The following is a 20,593-nucleotide window of genomic DNA, read 5'->3' as shown; positions in this document are numbered from 1 at the left end:
CACCCTGCCCTGCACACCCTCCCTTGCAGCATTTGCGTCAGTGCCTTACAGAGATCAGTTCACCTGTTCTCTGCTCACAAATCAGGAAATCAGTGATGCTGGGTAATTTATTTTCGAATCACCAAACCTAGGCAATGCCTGGGATACAATCATGCATGATTGGTCATTCAGTCCTCTTCTGAGTCTTTGCGACACCATGTAGCTCACCAGGCTCCTCCGTCCATGGGATTCTCCAGGCAAGAATACTGGAGTGGGTTGCCATTTCCTCCTCCGGGGAATCTTCCTGACCCAGGGATTGAACCCGCATCTCCTGCATTGGCAGGTGGATTCTTTACCACTGAACCATCTGAGAAGTCCCCTGGGATATCATAGAGGCTTAGGAAAAGCTGTTATGGAAGAATAGAGGAAGAGTATAAATGAAGAAAGAAACACAGATGGAGAGAGAAAGGGACCCATCTCTGATGACCCCTTAAAAACAGCAGGTATGGTTTGAGAAGTTCTAGAAAAAAAAGTCCTTATCCTGAAAATATCTATTTTACTTGCCCAGAGTCTAAGATTTCCTGCTTGGGAGACTTGTTCCTGGTGGTGAAGATACTGTCTCCCCTTGTTTCTTTTCCAAGGGTAATGTGTTCAACTATTATCAGCCAAGCACCTTAGCGTTCCATCACAAGATGGATCTCCAAAAGACAAGTGAGGAAAGCACGTCAGCGCTTTGGTGCTAAAAGTGGAGGAAAGGGGCCTTAAAAAGGGAAGGGAGGAATCAGTGACCTAAAAAACTGTCCATCTAGTGAGTCAGAGTCATAAGAATGAGAACATGCAATTCTCATTCCCACCCTGCCCTGCCTACCCGGTTCTCCCTTGCGTCAGTCACTCAGAAGTCCTCTTCTCAGACTCCAGCTGGTGCCTGCTTCCTTGCATGCAAGACCGGAAACCCTAGTGACTGCTGCAATGCTTTGGTCTGATGGAATATCCGTTTTCTCCTCCTTTCTTGTTTTTTTTTTTTTCTTCTTCTTCTCCTTCCTTTTCCTCTTCCTCTTCTTCTCTGCTTCCTTTTTTCTTCTTCTATCTTCTCTCCCTCCTTTCTTTTTTCCTTGTAAGATACGTATACCATTCGCTATGACTTCAGCCCTGTGAGTCTGGACTAGGTAAGGGAAGACCCTCTCATCAACTAATGCTCCAGAAGGTCAAGGGACCTCAGAAGTCACTCACCCAACTCTCTGCCTCATGCCCAAATCTTCTCCAGCACCCACTCCAGAAGTGGCTTCTGGCTGGACCCTTTCAGGGACGAGATGCTCGCTGCCTCTCAGGGCAGCCGTTCTATTCTGGGAAGCTCCCATGGCTAGAAGAAAACCAGAACCTGCCATTCTGAAGCTTATCCAAAGAAAGAAAAACAAGTAGAAACAAGCGATTTGTGTTAGATGACATGTTGGGAAATTGTGAAGAAGTTCAAGGGTAAAGAAAAGGTTGTGTCTGTCTCATCTTTAAATAGAGGTAGATTTCTTAAAATTTTATTTTATTGAAGTATGGTTGATTTACAGGTTTCCCTGGTAGCTCAGCTGGAAAAGAATCCACCTGCAATGCAGGAGACCCCAGTTTGATTTCTGGGTTGGGAAGATCTCCTGGAGAAGGGATAGGCTACCCACTCCAGGTAGCCTATTATTATATTTTTCCCTGGTGGCTTAAAGTGTAAAGTGTCTGCCTTCAATGTGGGAGACCCGGGTTCAATCCCTGGGTCAGGAAGATCCCCTGGAGAAGGAAATGGCAACCCACTCCAGTTTTCTTGCCTGGAAAATCCCATGGACAGAGGAGCCTGTTAGGCTACAGTCCATGGGGTTGCAAAGAGTTGGACATGACTGAGCAACTTCACTTCCTGTGGTTTATCACAGGATATTGAATATAGCTCCTTGTGCTATACAATAGGACCTTGTTGTTTATCCAGCCTGTGTGTTGGGTTGGCCAAAAAGTTCATTTGGGTTTTCCTATAAGATACTATGGAAAAACCTGAACAAACCTTTTGGCCAGCCCAATATAATAGTTTGCATCTGTTAATCCCAAACTCCCATCCACCCACCCCCTCGGTAATCCCAAGTCTGTTCTTTACGTCTGTGAGTCTGTTTCTGTTTCATAGGTTCCTTTGTGTCATATTTTAGATTCCTAGACATAGATTTACCTACATAAATGAACAAGTGTGATGGTTAATTTTATGTGTCATCCTGACTGGGCTAAGGGGTGCCTAGACAACGGGTGAAACATTATATCTGAATGTGTCTGTGAAGGTCTTCTGGAAGAGATCTGCATCTGAACAGGAACCCTGAGTAAAGAAGATCGCCCTCTCCAATGTGGTGGTCTCTTGCAATCCACTGAGGGTATGAATGGACTGAAAAGGCAGAAGAAGGGCCAATTTTCCTTCTTCTCCTGCCCCTGGACATCAGTGCTCCTGGCTCTCGGGCCTTCAGACTCGGGCCGAATTACACCACTGGCTTTCCTGGGTCTCCAGCCTCTTGGCTTGCTTCTGTTGTCATTTGGGCCAATTCTTATAATAAATCTCCATTTATGTATATAATCTCTCCTATTGGCTATGGTTCTCTGGATAACCCTGACTAGTATAAGTATAAACAAGCACACTGTATCTTTTGGTCACATTCCTTCAATGATTTCTTTCCTATAAGAGAAAAAGTAAATACCTATAAAGCCTTGAATAGCTTTCAGACAGCCTTAAATAGCTTTCAGACTTTTTGGAATCAGAATCACTTTATACTCTTAAAACTTATTGATGATCCTCAGAATTTTTGGGTTTTGTGAGTTGTGTCTATTGATATTTAATATGCATGCATGCTCAGTCACTTCAGTCATGTCTGATTCTTTGCGATCCTATGGACCTTGGCCCACCAGGCTCCTCTGTCCATGGCATTCTCCAGGCAAGAATACTGGAGTGGGCTGCCATGTCCTCCTCCAGGGGATCTTCCTGACCCAGGAATTGAACCCATGTCTCCTGAATCTCCTGCACTGCAGGCAGATTCCTTACCCAGTGAGCCAGCTGGGAAGCCCAATATTTAATATAGTAAAAGATAAAACTGAGGAAAATCTAAATAGCTATTTATTGATTCACTTAAAAACCATTTTAAAAAAGATTTCATGTTAACAAAATTAAAATACATTTATGAAAACTGTTTTCCAAAAGCAAAATATGTATGGTGAGCTGAGTGGCATTGTTTTTCAAATCTGCAGCTCTCTTTAACATCTGGCTTCAGAGTAAATAGCTGGATTCTCGTATCTGCTTCTGCATTCGATCTGATGCAATAGAGCTCCAATTCATATAGCCTCTGAAAAGCTCCACTGTGTACATACTTGTGTGAGAAAGATAGTGGAAAAGGCAAATAATATAGTAAAATTATCATCATCATCACTATTATAAGATAGTTCTGAACTCACGGATCCCATGGAAGGGTTTCAAGCAACTAAGACCAGCTACATAATTTGCAGGCAAAAGGGAGAAGTCTCTTGTTCAAAAGTTATTTACAATTTCAAGACAGCCACAACACAGCCTTAAACGGAGCACCAGCCCTTCAGAGCAGGGGGCCCTGTGTGACAGGACCTGAGGGCAACTTCAAAGGTCCCTGGACCACACTTTGAGAGTTGCTACTGCAGAATACTGCCTGCATCTTGCATCAGATCGCTGACTTAGGACCATAAGTATACACCAAAACGCTACAGAGGTAGCAGTCTGCTTCTCTGTGTGTGTGTGTGGTTTGAGCTGCTGGATCACCAGGCATAAGGGTTTTTGATCAATAACACATCCAAGCAAGATAGAAGTATCACTTGTGCAGGTTTCCCCCTGGGTGCCTTCCACATAACCCAGCCTTTTACACAAATACACACACACAAATACACACCTCTAGCTAAAAGGTTGCACCCCTTGTGTTCCAAATGGCTGCACACTAGATATTCATCATGGTTTCCTGTTTTGTGTTTTTATTGTGGTTACGGGCTTCTATCAGCCAAGCTGATATCTGTGGTCCCCATTTTCCTGTTTGGTGCCTAACACATAGTGGGCACTCTATGCTTTTGCTGAGCTGTATTTTACAGTTCTGGTGGTTGGGGGGAAATTCTACTTAATAAATGCTGTTAACAACTGATGGTTGGCAACATAAATACACCGATTGCCCCTCCTTCCTGAGAACCAGGCTCTTGGGGTGATAAGAAACCCCATGACTAATGGGTGGACTTGTGCATTTGAATGACAGACACAGCATTTTCTAGCAACAAGTTGGTAATATTTCTTGATGTTCCTGAGGCTAAGTACATAGTTAATAAAGGAGCGAAGTTTTTATAGCATTTAGAAGGATGCCCTTAGAATCCTGGTAACAAATAAGTCAATTTCAACGAATATAATGTGTATGCACGGGCAAAGTCACTTCAGTCGTGTCCAACTCTTTGCAACCCCATGGACCATAGCCCACCAGGCTCCTCTGTCCATGAGATTCTCCAGGTAAGAATACTTGAGAGGGTTGCCATGCTCTCCTTCAGGAGATCTGACGGACCCAGAGACTGAGCCCACATCTCTTGTGTCTCCTGAATTGGCAGGCGGGTTCTTTACCACTAGCGCCACCTGGGAAGCCCAATGAACATTATACACATTTGTAAATATAATACAGAGCAGTTTACAATTCTGGTCAGATCACCTCTCTCTCCAGCACAGAAGAAAGGGACTGCGACCTCTCTCTTACTCAGACAAAAATCGCACAATAGAGGTATTAATCCTCCACCTAAAATAAGACCTTCTTCTACTCATATTAAAAGGTAGTACTGCTACAAGTTTCAAGGACCCAGGATCTTGAATTCAAATCCCCACTTTACAGGATGGGGAAATGGAGACTCAGAGACAAGAAGTGACTTTTTTAAAGAATTCTTCTTACAATTGTATTTATTGACTTTTGGCTGTGCTGGGTCCTCACTGCTCCTTCGTGTCCCTGGTTGTGGTGAGCAGGGGCTACTTTCCCGTTGTGGGGTGCAGGCGTCTCACTGCAGTGGCTCCTCTTGTCACGGAGCACGGGCTCTAAGGCACACAGGCCCAGTAGTTGCAGCTCGGGGGCTCAGTGCTTGGGCATCCTGGGCTCAGACTCAGTAGTTGTGGGATGCAGGCTTAGTTGCTCTGAGGCATGTGGGATTCTTCTGGATCAGGGATTGAACCTCTGTCTTCTGCATTGGCCGGCAGATTCTTTGCCACGGAGTCACCAGGGAAGCCTAACAAATGACTTTTTTGCCCAGGATCACAGAGCTGCTTATTAGCAGCTGTGGGACATACACCCAACTCTCCAAATAGTTAGATAATGGATCATACACACCAGGGCTTTTAGGACAGTGTGGGTCCAGATTACTGAAAGTTTAACCACTGCTTCATCTAGGATCATTAACAAGTAAAGCCCAAAACATTTCTTCCAAACACAGCTGGACATCAAACCCTCCACTAGTGCCCTGAGCACCATCCCTTCCCTGACATTCATTTGAAACACCTTCCCTCCATTTTCAGCATCTTTATCCTCTTCTCTTCCGTCAGTCCCCTTTCCTTTCCTCCAACATGCATTCGTTGCCTTGGGGAGAAGGGAAAGACAGCCTTCCCACGGCTAGCTGCTCCTTGTAGCTGTAAGTCTATTTCTTTCTGGGTTGTTACTGCCAAGGCCCTGGAAGTGATCTATAATCGGGGCCTCCCTTTTCTCACCTCCCTTGACTCCCTTAGCCCTTGCAGTCTGGCAGTCATCCCAGCGCTTTACAGAAACCACCCACTCAAGGGTCAATGATGTGCTTGTCCTAAATCAAATGGCTTTGACTTGGTCATAATTCTCCTTGACGTCAATGACTGTGCTTCCCTAATAGTGATAGTCATCGTGATAATACAAAGCTTTTATACTTCAAAAGCAGGTCAGGTCTTAAAAACCCATTTGTAAGTTCAGTAGTTAAAAGGACTTTGGAACCAGACTGCCTACTTCATCTCTTGCTTGCACAACTGACCAGCTGGATCCCTTGTGTCTCAGCTAAACTGGAAACATAACAGTACCCAGCTCACAGAGCTGGGGTGAAAGTCCATGAGATAGATTTAGAACACTGTCTGGCACACATTACATGCTCAATAAGCATGAGTTGCTGTTGTTAGTATAATATTTGTAAATCTAAGAAGATTGAGACGAGTTTAAGCTTGCAATGTCCGTTCACATATCCACCAGACGGAAGGGTTAGTTGGCACTCTGACATTCCTATTTCTCTTTGCTGCTCTCATACATCTCTCAGGCATATTTCTTTAAAATAGATCAGTTTGGAAATCTAGAGAGGCAATTGACAGTCCATCCCCAGACGGTCTCCATAAGTATCTTAGCAGTCTATAGGATCCATACCCCAGTCACCCAAGGTTCTTTCTAATGAGGAACAGATTCAAATGAGCTTTAAAGTCATGGATCACCCATAGCTTGCAATAGAAATCTCCAAGTGGCACGTTCCACTTTCTGCGAACAGGAATGTATAAGCCCTTGCATTTTCCAAAGCCTAGCCTACTCCTAAATTTGCATGAGGCTTCTAGGGTTGACACTCTGCTCTGGCCTCCTAGTAGCGATTTTTTTTCCACTCTGTTTTTCTTTTTTTTTCTTGCCTCAGTCTGATAACTGTAGAATACATGAGTTCAGCATTTTCCAAATATAATTTTCCCTCTTCATTTGACATGATGATGATATGATGTTGACAAAGATGGAAGAAATTTCTTGAGTGCTTACTGTGTGCCCAGCTCAGTTCTCAGCACTTGATATGCATCATTGTCCCGTGTTCTCACTTCACCTCAGATGCACATGCACAATTCTTTTTCTCACTTTCAGTTTAAAAAAATGACCTCTACTTTCATTTCCATTATGAGCAAATCTCTCAGTAACATGCTCAATGCTCTCCCTGCTTTTGTGCATACAGGAAATTAAGGATTTAGTAATAAATCATAAGACACCTCAAAACAAAGCAACATGCAACTAACAAGCCATAAGTAAAGGACAATCAAAAGGCTGAAGCTGAAGCAACTACCCCAGTGACTCCCTCCTGTCTTTGGTGGCAGAGGATATGTCATGTCCAGAGGTTACCTTTGTTCCTAAGTATAAAATAAGCTGAAAAATGATTAGAGATGCTTCAATAGGACTGTTGAGTGTTTACCAGGTCCCAGGATCTGTACTCAGAGCTTTAGAAGCATTATCTTCTTGAATCTTCAAAACAATCACGAGCTGAATATTGTTAATGTCTCCATTCTACAGATAAGGAAACTGAGGTTAAGAAGGTTATTTGCCCAAGTCATATTAGGCCAAGATTCAGACACAGGTGCATCTGCCTTCAAAGTCTACGTTCTCAGCAGCTCAATTCCTATGCTGACTTCTGCAGCAGTATGTTCTTCAAGTTTTCCCAGAAAGAGAAAAAGATATGTGACTGCCAATATCCTTTCTGCCTTCTCTCTTTTCTCTCATCCCCCTCGGGACCAGAGGAGAGCATTCACTTTCACCTTATCACTAACCTCGATGGGAAACATTTTAAAGTCATCTCATTCACCCCTGTGTGTCTAAAACCTTGCCTAACTCCTGGCGTATAGTACACAGACAGTATATACTGGTCTGGATAAATGAACAAAATACCTTTCTAAAGGTGTTGAAAAAAAAAACTAATCACTGTATTCTCAAGGAATGATCTTAGAGCTTCAGTTTTTAAGAGTTTATGAGTTTGGACCCATGCAATGATGGAGCTCATTGTAAGCATGTTGACGGAAGGCACCGGTTCTCAGACTCGGGTGATTTTGTACCCCCACCGCCACCATGCCAGGGACATTTAGCAGAGTCGGAAACAGTTTTAATCCTCATGACTGGGGGTGGGGGGAGGGATGCCAGTGGCACCTAGTGGCAAGGGTGCCATTAAACGCCCTCTAGTACACAGGAAAGTCACCAAAACAAAGAGCTATCTGGTCCAAATGTCAATAGTGCTGAGGCTGAGAAACCAGTATAAGGGTTTATTCTTTCTGAAGCTGGAGTCCTGGAGGCTGAGATGGGGCAGGGATGTGTAAGCCCTCTGTTTATCTGAGTGCCAAGTACCATAATCCAGGGTCACCCTCTTATTTGAATGGAAGGAATGGGGAAAAGGAACAGCTTGAGGATCCAGAGATGTAACTCCTGGTCCTGAAACCTCCAACTAACATGATTTAGTGCTACAGAAAAGGGCTGGGCTCAACTTTTCATCTGTAAAAGGGGTGTGGATAGAGGGGACCCCTTTTAGTTCTTAAATCCCCTAGTTTTAACAAATTTTGAAAGCTGAACTCTTCTTTCTTTCTGTTAATTTATCTTTCTGATTTCACATCCAATCCCAAGTCAAGTTTTATGTTTGCTTTTAAGACACTCCTGCAAATGCCTCTTTTCACTCCTCTGCACCACCTCTTCCCCACCACACACACTTACTTCTACCCGGTCCTCATTGTTACCGCTTGGATTACAGGATGAAATTCCTAATCGATTTTCTTCTCTCCAGGCTAAACCCTTGGGAGATACAGGAGCTCGACCTGGATGCCCCACATCCCCTAATATGTAACATAAGGCATCTTTTCTCCCCTCTTCATTCTCTCTCCACCTTCCCTGAAGAACAGCCAATGCTTCAGAATACCTCCTCATGGAAGTTTCCCTCAAGTCAGCAGAACTGCCTTTTTTTGCTCACACTCTAGTAGTCCTTTCTGTCTAAAAGCAGGGCATACATTTCTCCTGAGAAAGTGCCCTCCTGGTACCAGGAGGAAAAGAACATTCTTATTACCTGAGATGGGGAGTTGAGATGGAAATGAGCTTGCACAAATAAACATTATTCAAATAACCCTTATCTTCCATTAGTTTCCCCTATATATTTCCTATTCACTTTCCCACAGTTTACCACCCTAGAAGCCCAATCCCCTTTCCTTTGTCTAATCACCTCTCCACAATTTATCACCATTTGTTAAAATGGTATCCAAGCCCCCAGAGATTTCTACTTCTTTCACATACAAATACTGATATCAAATAAAATGTGTATGCTTTTCTCCTGTTACTCTGTCATCTGTCAGCTTAAGTCACAGTCCTGACTCAGAATGCAAGAGGGTAGAGGAAATGTTTTTCCTCCTCTGAATACGCAAAATTATTAAAAGACTACTGTGCTGTGTTAAGTCACTTTAGTCGTGTCCGACTCTTTGTGATCCCCATGAACTATAACCCGCCAGGCTTCTCTGTCCATGGGGTTTCCAGCAAGAATACTGGAGTGGGTTGCCATTTCCTCCTCCAGGGGATCTTCCCAACCCAGGGATCGAACCAGTGTCTTAGTTCTCCTGCATTGGCAGACAGGTTCTTTATCACTAGCACCACCTGGGAAGCCCCACTGCTACTTCCACACGATGAGCACATTTACGGGCATTGTCCATTGTTCCAATGGCAGGGGTGTGAGGAGTAGACTCATCTTTGTTTACAAAAACATGGTGATGAGTCTTTAGCTATAAAAAGTTATCCAATTCAGATTATAATGAAGAAGCGGAAATAAAGGAAGCTAAAAGTGTCCTCCAGAATAAAGTAACAAGAATTCTCCATTCTTCCCTTGAAGTCTGAGCCACAGATATCAGAAAGGCTTGGGAATTATATAACAGAAGAAAATGAAAGCAGTTCATCAGGGTAAGGGCGACCGGGAGACCCAGCAACATAGAAACTAACCAGATCAACAAGAGAGATGACCTAGATACTATGGCAGTTATTTAATAACTGATTATCTACTGCTTACCATGTGCCAGGGGCTTCCCAGGTGGTGCTAGTGGTAAAGAACCTGCCTGCCAAAGCAGGAGATGTAAGAGATGCAGGTTCCACCCCTGGGTCGGGAAGATCCCCTGGAGGAGGGAATGTCAACCCACTCCAGGACTCTTGCCTGGAGAATCCCATGGACAGAGGAGTCTGGTGGGCTATGGTCCATAGGGCCATAAAGAGTCGGACATGACCAAAGGGACTTAGCAGGCACACATGTGTCAGGCACGGTTCTAAGCACCTTACAAGTATTCAGTCACGGAATCCTCACAACAATCCCATTGGTATTATTTATTATCACTATTTTCTAGATGAGGACGCCGAGGCAGAGAAGTGACCTACTTCCCATTTCACAGCGGGCAGGGGCACAGCTGGGGTTTGAATCTGGGCAGTCTGACTTGAAGATCTGTTCTTTTAAATGACTGTATTGCATGCAGATGCATGCATTTGCTCTGAAATGTAATTCTGTTAGCTCAGAAAAAATCTGGGAAGTTAAACTGAGAGAGAACAAAATCTATTCTCTTTAGCCTGGGAGCTCAGTGGTGCAGAGAGCTGACACCCCCGGCAGCAGTGAGGATGGACTAGAGGTGATGGAGGAAAAGCAGGTGGCAGGAGGTCAAAGCCAGAGACGGCGTTGGGCCGTCTCCTTTGCTGACTCCTCTGTAGGGAAGGCTGGAGAAGGAGATGGCAACGCACTCCAGTGTTCTTGCCTGGAGAATCCCATGGACCCAGGAGCCTGGTGGGCTACAAGTCCATGCAGTCACAAAGAGTCAGACGCAACTGAATGACTAGGCAACCTGTAGGGAAGGGTAGGTCTCACAGTCCTTTTTCTGGTTAATAAAGGAAAGAGTGAGCCCAGTTCCATCTGGAGCACCCCAAGATGTCTTAGGCCGAGTTCAAAAAATCACTTAAAAAGTGATAAGCTAAATTTGCCATCCAGGAGAAGATGAAGGAAGCTGTATCCCCCCACCCCCACAACACACACACACACACACACACACACACTCACGCTAACCCCCACCAGGACCCGCTTGTTCCCTCCTCACCTCTCCCTGCCTCAGGAGCAGGAGCTGGAGAGCTCCCGGGAGGGTGTCGGGGCTTGGGGGGCGGGACAGGGGCCCCTTGCTGTAGAGTGTGGGCATCACGGGATTCCGGAGAAAGAACAGAAGGCCCCTTGCCTTCCTTCCCTAGAACAATCGACCAGAAGGAAGTCGGGACACTCAGCGCTTGGATTTTCCCCGCAGGAAACCCGGGCCCTGCAGGGCCTCCCGCTTCCCCTCCCCCACTGCCCGGGTACAGCTCCACGTGAGCGCCGGGCTCTTGGGCTAAACAGAAAGGGCGGGGTACAATCCGTAATTTGTTTTGCTGTCTATTTTAGCCTTATTGCTTCTAGAAATAACAGTTTCTTAAATATAAATTCATCAGAGAGGGGTACTAAATAATACTACATATTTACTCCGAACCTACTGGGTGCTGATACTGAGCACTAAGAAAATAGGAAAGAGTCAGCCTCTTCATATATGGATTCTTGGGTGGTACTTCATTACTGGTGGAGAAGGAAATGGCAGCCCACTCCAGTATTCTTGCCTGGAGAAGCCCATGGACAGAGGAGCCTGGCAGGCTACAGTCCACGGGGTCGCAAAGGGTTGGACACGACTGAGCAACTTCACTTTCTTTCTTTCTTTCATTACTGAGCTACTTAATCACTTTCCTGAACTTCGTTTTTCCTCAGTAGGGTGGGAACACGGATACATACCTTAGAGAGGTGCTGTGATATTACATTTAAATTCTGTGTGAAGGCATCTAGCACCGTATCTGACACACAGCAATCTCCTTGAATTTAGCATCAATGATTAGTTTTAAATTCATCTCTTATTTATAGTTATTCACTTGAAAATACATAAGACAAAGCCCCTGATCTCCAAGATCTCCCTTTTGGGTGTGACACATCCATTCAACTACCAGCCCACACCAGCAAGGTGGACACAATGCCCAGATGTCTTGAAAATGGAGGTACTGTGTGATCAGAAGAAGCAGGACTTTAATTGGTTGAAGGAGGAGCAGGATTTGGGTACCCATGTCACCTTTCATTTGCATCCTGCCTTTTACACTCTCAGTGTAAAAGGGTCTTTCATACCTCATCTGCCTGAATAGATGGAGACAACAGGTGCCAAGAAGTCTTTTATAGGTGAGAAAACAGCTCCAGAGAAAGAATACAACCAAGAATACAGACAAAGAATACAACAAAGAATACAGCCAAGACCAGTCTGATTTTTGTCAAAGATTGGGAGGCGAAAAGTTAACCAAAAATTAACACAGTAAACCAAAAGTCATCTGGCAGTTGTGTAACAACCCCAATGATGACTATCATGACAGCAAACTATTAACATCTACTAAGCACTTATTCATTGTGCCAGGCGTCACAGAAAGTTCTAAATGCGTGTTGGCTCACTTGGTTCTCATAATAAGTCTATGAAATACGGGGTGGTATTATTATTAATTTTCTCTCTCTTACACAGGAAAAATTAAGGCTTCCAGAGAGAGGTTCAGAAACTTGCCCCAAGGTTGCTGGGCCAGTTGCTACCCCAGGTCTGTCCACCCCAGAGCTCAGGCCCTGAGCTCAGGCCCATAGAAGTTCTGCTGAGACCAGCTTGTAGACTATTTTAGACAGGGGCCATGTAAGGATCACCTAGTCTGACCCCATCCAGTACCCCCGGTGGCTGGACTGTTCCCTGCTTAGCAGGAGGTGATGGGTCACCGTGATTCAGGCACAGACTCTGAGGCTCCATGAGCGGACCGGTCTCCTCTCCACATCCACCCCCACACCTGCTCTCTCTGCTTCAGGCTCAGCAGACTGCTCCTCTCACAGGAACTCGCTAGACCTTCACCTTCCAAGCCTTTGTCCTCAGCGATCACCTAGCTTGCCCACGTGTGTCTTACATCCCCGCACCCCAGGCTAGAAAGAGAGCCCTGACTTGACTGGTACAAAGAAGAGTGAGACTGACCCTCTATCATACAATCATGCTTTTGTAAGCAGCTTTTGCAGGAAAGAGCTCTCAGCAGGAGGCACCCTTCTGTCTTGTCACCAACTTTAATCTGTGCACCCACATGCTCTGCTCACCTCCAGTCCTAGCAACCCTTTCAGACCTTTTGATCACACAGTAGGTAATTAATAGGTGACCAGATCTCTTCCCCTGCTCCCCCTTCAGTAATCTCGTGAACAAACTCTGTGAATAAGAAACCTTTTAAAGAAAAAATCACAAGAAATCAACAAGCCTGCACACAGTAGTTGGATCTGAGCTCCAACTCAATGATTAACTGAGATTGTTTCCTTTTTTTTTCCCGTTAAAAACTTTCATGACCAAGCAGAATCATTGGAGATGGTTTTAGGGGGACACAGTATACTATCTCCTCAGATTGCTGGCATCTTGATTCAAAGCAACTTTCCTTTCTGCCAACATTTCCCCCCCCCCCCCCCCATTGAGTTTTGAGCCGTGAGCAGCCAGCTGGACCTGATTTGGTAATGCTTTCATTATCATTGTCTCAAACTGAGTACTTTTTTTTTTTTTTTTTGGTTTTTGGTTTTGTTTGTTGGTTGGTTTACTAATTACTGATTTCTCTGCAGCTTGTGGCTAACTAAAACTTCTTTCAATCAAGTCACAACTGTCTCACTATACAGACAAAGGCGCTCCTGTACAACTGAGAATTCCCAGTGCTTAGTTATGTTGTTTGGGGAATTCAAACAGAAATTACAAAAAAGCAATGCATATGTCCATCTCAAATCACACAAAACAGAAATGAATAAAGAAAAGTGAATAACCTCCTTGCTCCCCATCCTACCTTTTTTCTCCTCAACGTACCCAATATTAACAGCTTGGACCTATCTTTATAAAATATGTACACACTATTCAAGGGGGATCGAACCCAGGTCTCTCGAATTGTGGGCAGATTCTTTACCAGCTAAGCCACTAGGGAAGCCCAAGAATACTGGAGTGGGTAGCCTATCCCTTCTCCAGTGAATCTTCCTGACCCAGGAATCAAACCAGGGTCTCATCCATTGCAGACAGATTCTTTACCAGCTGAGCTACCAGGGGAGCCCCCAAAAGATCACACTCTATGCCATATGTCAGAAAACTATGGTCTGCAGGCTAATCTGAACCACTGCCTGCTTTTGTAAATAAAGTTTTATTAGAACACAGCTGAGTCTATTCATTTATACATTGTGTATAGCTGCTTTTGCACTACAATGGCAGGGCTTAAAATATTTGCTATTTAGCCTGTTTCAGAAAACATTTGCCCATTTCTGCCCTATATATGACATTCCAGAAAACATTTGCCCATTTCTGTCCTGTATATGACATTCCAATCCATATTGTCACAAAGTATCATGACCACCTCTTAGGTCACACCACAGGATCTAACATTCTTTTTAAAGCTATTTAATGTTTCATAATATGGATGAATTATAACTTATTCTATGATTTCACTATTTGTGATACTATGATATAATAAATATATGGACTTCCCTGGTGGCTCAGACAGTAAAGAATCTGCTTGCAGTGCAGGAGACCTGGGTTCAGTCCCTGGGTTGAGAAGATCCCCTGGAGAAAGGAATGGCTACCCACTCCAGTATTCTTGCCTGGAGAATGCCATGGACAGAGGAGCCTGGTGGGCTATAGCCATGGAGTCGCCAAGAGTCTGACATGACTGAGCTATAACACAACAACAAGAAATATATATTTCTTCTTTCTCTCTGGTTCCTGGCACAAGCTTCCTAAAACCCTAGTAGTTTCCCACGTAATAGGAGTGAGAGGAGTCTTGTTATTCATTATAAACCCCTGTCAACCAAAGCTGAGTTATTGCTAATAAGGTGACCCTTGGCGCTTCCCTAGGTCATTTCAAGATGGGGATTGGTTGCCAGAGGAACCAACCATGTGATTAGAGGGACCCCCATCACTACCCCTACTTGAGGGGGGGAAATCTGGGGATTGAGTGAATCACCAATGACCAGAGATTTAATTAATCGTGTCTTGTGTAATGGAAATATGGAGGGCTTTGAAGAGCATCCTGTTGGAAGGGTGAAAGTGAAATTGAAAGTCACTGAGTCGTGTCTGACTCTGCGATGCCATGGCTGGAAGGGTGGCACGCCTCAAACTGCACAGGGACAGAACCTCCTGTGTTCAGGATCCTTCCAGACCTCACTCTAAACACCTCTTCATCTGGCTGTTCATTGGTACCCTTTATGATATCCTTTGTAATAAACTGGTAAGTAAATAATAGTAAGTAAAGTGTTTCCCCAGGTCCTGTGAGCCCTTATAGCAAAGCACATTATCAAACCTAAGGAGAAGATCCTAGAAACTCCCAATTTGTAGCTAGGTCAGACAGAAGCCTGAGTAACCTGGAAACCTACTACTTTTGATTGAGTACATCTGAAATGAGGCAGGCAATTTTGTGCAACTTAGCCCTTAACCTGTGGGGCTGGACTAACTTGGGGTAATTAGTGTCAAAATTGAATTGATTTATAGGACACCCAGTTGCTGTCCACAGAGGACTAGAGAACTGCTTGGTGTGGAAAACCCACACATTCGGGATCAAATACAGAATGTGGGTAAAAATACTGATCATATCAGTTGTACTCTTGATGGACCCTCAGATTGTTCACAAGTTTCTTCAGCTGTAATCAATACTGTAACAAATGTTTATTTTTAGAATTACTGTATGATACAGCAATCTCACTCCTGAACATATATCCAAATAAAGCTACAGTTCAAAAAGATATATGCACCCCTATGTTCATAGCAGCACCATTCACAATAGCCAAGGCATGGAAACAGCCTAAATGTTCATCGACAGATGAATGGATAAAAAAGATGTGGTGTATATATATATATAAATATACACATATACATATATACACACACACACACACAATGAAATACTACTCAGCCATAAAAATGAACAAAGTAATATCATTTGCAGCAACATGGATGCAACTAGAGAGTATCATATTAAGTGAATTAAGTCAGAGAAACACAAATACCATATGATATCACTTAATGAAATACCTAGAATATGACACAAATGAACCCATGTATGAGACAGAAAGAGACTTATGAACATAGGGAACAGACTTGTGGTTGTTAAGGGTGTGGGGGCTGGGGGAGGGATGGAGTGGCAGGTTGGGATTAGCCCATGTAATTGATTACATATAGAATGGATAAATAACATGGTCCTACTGTATGGTACATTCAATATTATATGATAAACCATAAGGAAAAAGAATATAAAAGAAAGAATATTAAAAAAAAGAAAGAATATATATATATGTATAATTCAATCATTTTGCTATACAGCAATGGGGCATCCCAGGTAACTCAGCTGGTAAAGAATCTGCCTGCAATACGGGAAACCTGAGTTCAATCCCTGCATTGGGAAGATCCCCTGGAGGAGGGCATGGCAACCCACTCTAGTATTCTTGCCTGGAGAATCCCCATGGACAGAGGAGCCTGGCGGGCTTACAGTCCATGGGGTCACAGAGTCGGACACGACTTAGGGACGAAGCACATACAGCAATAATTAACATTGCAAATCAACTGTACGTCAATAAAAAATTTAAAAGAAAAAAATAATTTTTAAGATTTCCCAGAAGAAATGGGATATAATAAAGAGATTCATAGGGCTCAAATATGAAGCTCTCACTGTGCCAATAAGCCTCTTCAAGCAGCAGTTCTAGTCAGCCTTGGGTGTTGCCAGGCTCCCACAGGAGGAATTAAACTTTTAGAAAAGAGAGTACCTCTCCAAGTGGAAATTTCGCCTTGATAGATTCACCTGGCTGCAGCCCAGCTTTCTGCTGTGCCGAAGAGCTTTCCCCGGAGCATTCAGTCTCTGCCACCTGAGCCACCCACACCTCCTGCTAAGCCCTCCATCACCCAGGAGTTAGGCTGGGGGACCCTGTTGTTCCATCCAGGGAGGGTTTTCTGCCAATTGTGGGAAAGGAGGTGCCTCTGAAATAGGTCAGAAGGAGTTAAGCTCTGAAGAGAGACTGCCTTTGATCCTAGAGATGGAGGGAATGTACACAGATTACTTGTTTCTCATTTTCTGAGGGTCATATACTCCTGAAAGCTATAGATCTTTCCCCCCAGAAAAAAACGTGCTTATTTTTCTGTAAGCGTTAGTCGCTTAGTCGTGTCCAACTCTTTATGATCCCATGGACTGTAGTCCACCAGGCTCCTCTGTCCACAGAATTCTCCAGGCAAGAATACTGAAGCGGGTTACCATTCCCTTCTCCAGGGAATCTTCCCAACCCAGGTTTTGAACCTGGGTCTCTTGCATTGCATGCAGATTCTTTACCATCTGAGCCACCAGGCAGATTCTGCACAAATTCAGGGTATGCACAAACCTCCTGAAGATGTTATCTAAGGCACATGGTCCTCAGGTCAGCAACCCAGCTCCAGGTACACTGCAATCACGTTCCTTCCTGAGGCTCACCCAGCCCTTGGCATGGATTTGACACAGCGTATTTTTCTGTGATTCATTAACGTTTCCCTTCCTCCCATCACTGACCTTGTGCGAGGTCTTCCTCAGGCTGCATGTCATGTGCCTCCTTCTTCCTCCAGCTATCCTGTTTGGAAAGATAAACCCACTTCCTAGCCCTCAGAAAGCTCTCGCTGGGCACAGAAGGCCATCATCAATGCCACCGACCAACACCATTTTTTCCTGCTGTTGCTATTACCCTGACCTGCTTTCCTAGCCTCGGGTGCAAACCCACACTGGAAAGACTTTTCTCTCTAGCCTTTTGCCATCTGGATCTGTCTTCCGGAATCTTCCTGAAAGCTGTAAATCTTTCAAGTAAACTAGATTTTCCTCTCTGGCCTCTGCTTGTAAATATGATGACATTGTAGTTGCTAAATTTTTTAAAGGAAGTTTGGCCAAAAAAGAAAAAAATGCTAAAAAAAATGTCAAATTCAAATGGCCAAGGATTTCTGTTGGTATTCGTGCTGCCCCCTCCTGGTTAGAAAAGAAACGCTAAGTAAAGCTGACTACTTGGTCAGTCGATTCTTGCTCAAAATCCTCACCGTTTTACTTTATCTTGATTTTTAATTGGAGTCCTACAAAGTAATACTGATCTTTGTTATTTAAAAAGGCAGGGTACATGGGTGTCTATTTTAATACCTCATAATGTCCATTAAATGTTCTTGCCCTTTGGTCCAGAAATTTCCTTTCCAGGAATCTGCCCTGAAGAAATAGAAATGTAAGCAAGAGATTACCTTCAGGGATAGCCATCTTGTTACTAATGGTAGTAAAATATAGAACAAGGTTAAATGTCTAATAACAGATGGTATAACACAGCCATAGGGTGAAATATTATGTTCACCTTAAAATGATGTTAATGGAAAATTTTTAATAATATGAAGAAATGTTCATAACATGTCAAGTAAAACAGGACACAGAATGATAAGCAATGTACAATCACAACTAAATTTGCATTAAAAAAGAAATCTGGAAGTAATATATCAAAGCTTAATCCAGCTTTCTCTGAGTAGTGGAATTAGGCCATTTAATACATTCATATGTTTTCCAGTTTTCCTATGAGTGTGTGATATTGTAAAATCAAGAAAAAAAATCATAAAACTTATTTCTGCATGGTGTAAGGAACATGGACTTTAGAATCAAATAGCCTAGATTCATATCCTGGCTCTGTGTCCTTGGAGTGATTCACTCTCTCCAGATTTGTTTCTTCAACAGTAAGTGGGGTATATAATAGTATCTGCATATCAGAATTATTGTGAGACCTGAGTCTGCAGAACAAACCTTACTGAACAATGCTTATCTTTGATTAGCTTCTCTCATATAGTTATCTTCCCCAAACTTACCACCACTAGAAGCCAAAACTGCTTTCCCTTTGTCTTGCCTGTCTGGCCACTTCTCCACAATATATCACCCTTTATTAAAATAGTATATAAGCTCAAAGGTCTAGCCTCTTTGAGGAGTTTTCACCTCTTTGTGAGGCCCTCCAAGTGCATACAAAATAACTTTTTTTTCCTGTTCATCTTTTGGTCAGTTTAATTCACAGATCCTAGGTACTAAACCTAAAAGGATAGAGGAAGACTTCTTTTTTCTCTTCCTTACACTATCAACATTTGCAAACTTCTATCAGTGAGCAGGAATTATGCAGTTCCTATAAATTGTGCTGCATGTTTAGTTGAAGTCCCTTATAGCTGTCTTTTTAGGTACTCATACCAGCTACCATCTTGCATTGAAAGGATCACCAAGGCAGTTGACAGAATATTTCAGAGATAGGACTGTAAAACCCTTATAGTCAGTCTCAGACAATGAAGAAAATCTTCAAATGGATAGACAGCCACTTAGGGGTAAAAGGGGCCTTTCCAGTGGCTCAATGGTAAACAATCGGCCTGCCAGTGCAGGAGAAATAGGAGATGCGGGTTCAATTGCTGGGTCAAGAAGATCCCCTGGAGGAGGAAATGGCAACCCACTCCAGTATTCTTGCCTGGAGAATCCCATGGACAGAGGAGCCTGGAGGGCTGCCGTTCATGGGGAGTGGGGATCATAAGAGTCGTACATGACTGAGTGCACACACATGCATTTAGGGGTGAAGACTTGAAGTCTTACATATTTTTCACACAAGGGTAGGAATATTAATAATAAAACACTTTTACCAATTTATGAATCTTGAATACCACTCAATAACAGAAGTTGAGAGCTCCTTTCTAACATCCATTATACTTATCAACATCCTACTAATTTCACCAATGAAAATCTATTTTTGATACTTGATACTTAGTTTCCTCATTTTGGTGTCTCTCAGAGGTAAAGGGAGCCAAAGTACTTTAAATGGCCTCTTCCTGAGCGATAATTTTCTAACATAATCCTAGCTGACCACCCATGGAGAGCAGATGCCTGATTAGAATGGTTGCTGCCCTAGGGTGTCACTTCAAATGTGCGTGCATCGTCTGTCACTCAGTCATGTCTGACTCTTTACCACCCCCTGAACTGTAGCCTGCCAGGATCCTCTGTCCATGGAATTCTCCAGAAAAGATTACTGGAGTGGGGTGCCATTTCCTACTCCAGGGAATCTTTCCTATTCTAGAGATTGAACCCGTGTCTCCTCTGTCTCCTGCACTGGTAAGCAGATTCTTTACCACTGAGCCACCTGGGAAGCACATCACTTCAAATAAATATATATAAATATCACAGGACCTATGCTGCAGTGTTTTAGAGTAAATCATACAGATAACACCTATAAAGCAATAAAGGCCCTGAAACAGGTAAGCGTACCAGATTATGTGATTAGTAAGTCTGACGCAAAAATTCCAGGTTGTTCCATATTCTGAACTTCAAACTGCTTCCATGTACTTCCTTACAGGTTTTGAACTATAAAACTGGAAAGAGGAAATCTCATTTAAAATAGAATCAGGATGCCAGAAGGAAGCTCTCTTGCCTTCCTACTTCTTTCTCTCTGCAGATCCTAAACAGAAGGAGACTTGCCTTTCATCTCCAAGTGGAAGGTTGCTACTTTGGAACCCCAGCAGGAGGAAGGGGGATTTTCTCCTTGCCTGGCAACAGCCTAGCCAATGAGAGATTGTGGCAACTCAGCCAGTGAAAAGTCACCACGCTTTGCACTCCCAGTTTCCTCCAGTGGACTCTTTATTTACAACAGGCTGTCCCAGCTTCTCCTTTTCCTCTGTGAAATAAGCGTCTTCTCTTTTGCTTCTCAGAATGTGCCTAGGGTTTTTGCTCGAGCATGCTTGTCCCAAATTGCAATT

The 20,593-nt window shown here is 43.6% G+C and overlaps 1 long non-coding RNA gene across 4 annotated transcripts in view; it reads left to right on the top strand.

Annotated features, from left to right (window-relative positions):
* Positions 1 to 20,593, top strand: part of LOC122698462 — a 38,455-nt gene that overhangs the window by 12,983 nt on the left and 4,879 nt on the right. The window lies entirely within an intron of this gene.

This window comes from Cervus elaphus, chromosome 1 (genome assembly GCF_910594005.1).
Source record: "Cervus elaphus chromosome 1, mCerEla1.1, whole genome shotgun sequence".
In the NCBI taxonomy this organism is placed as follows: Eukaryota; Metazoa; Chordata; class Mammalia; order Artiodactyla; family Cervidae; genus Cervus; species Cervus elaphus.
This window is presented reverse-complemented; position numbering and strand designations above follow the sequence as displayed.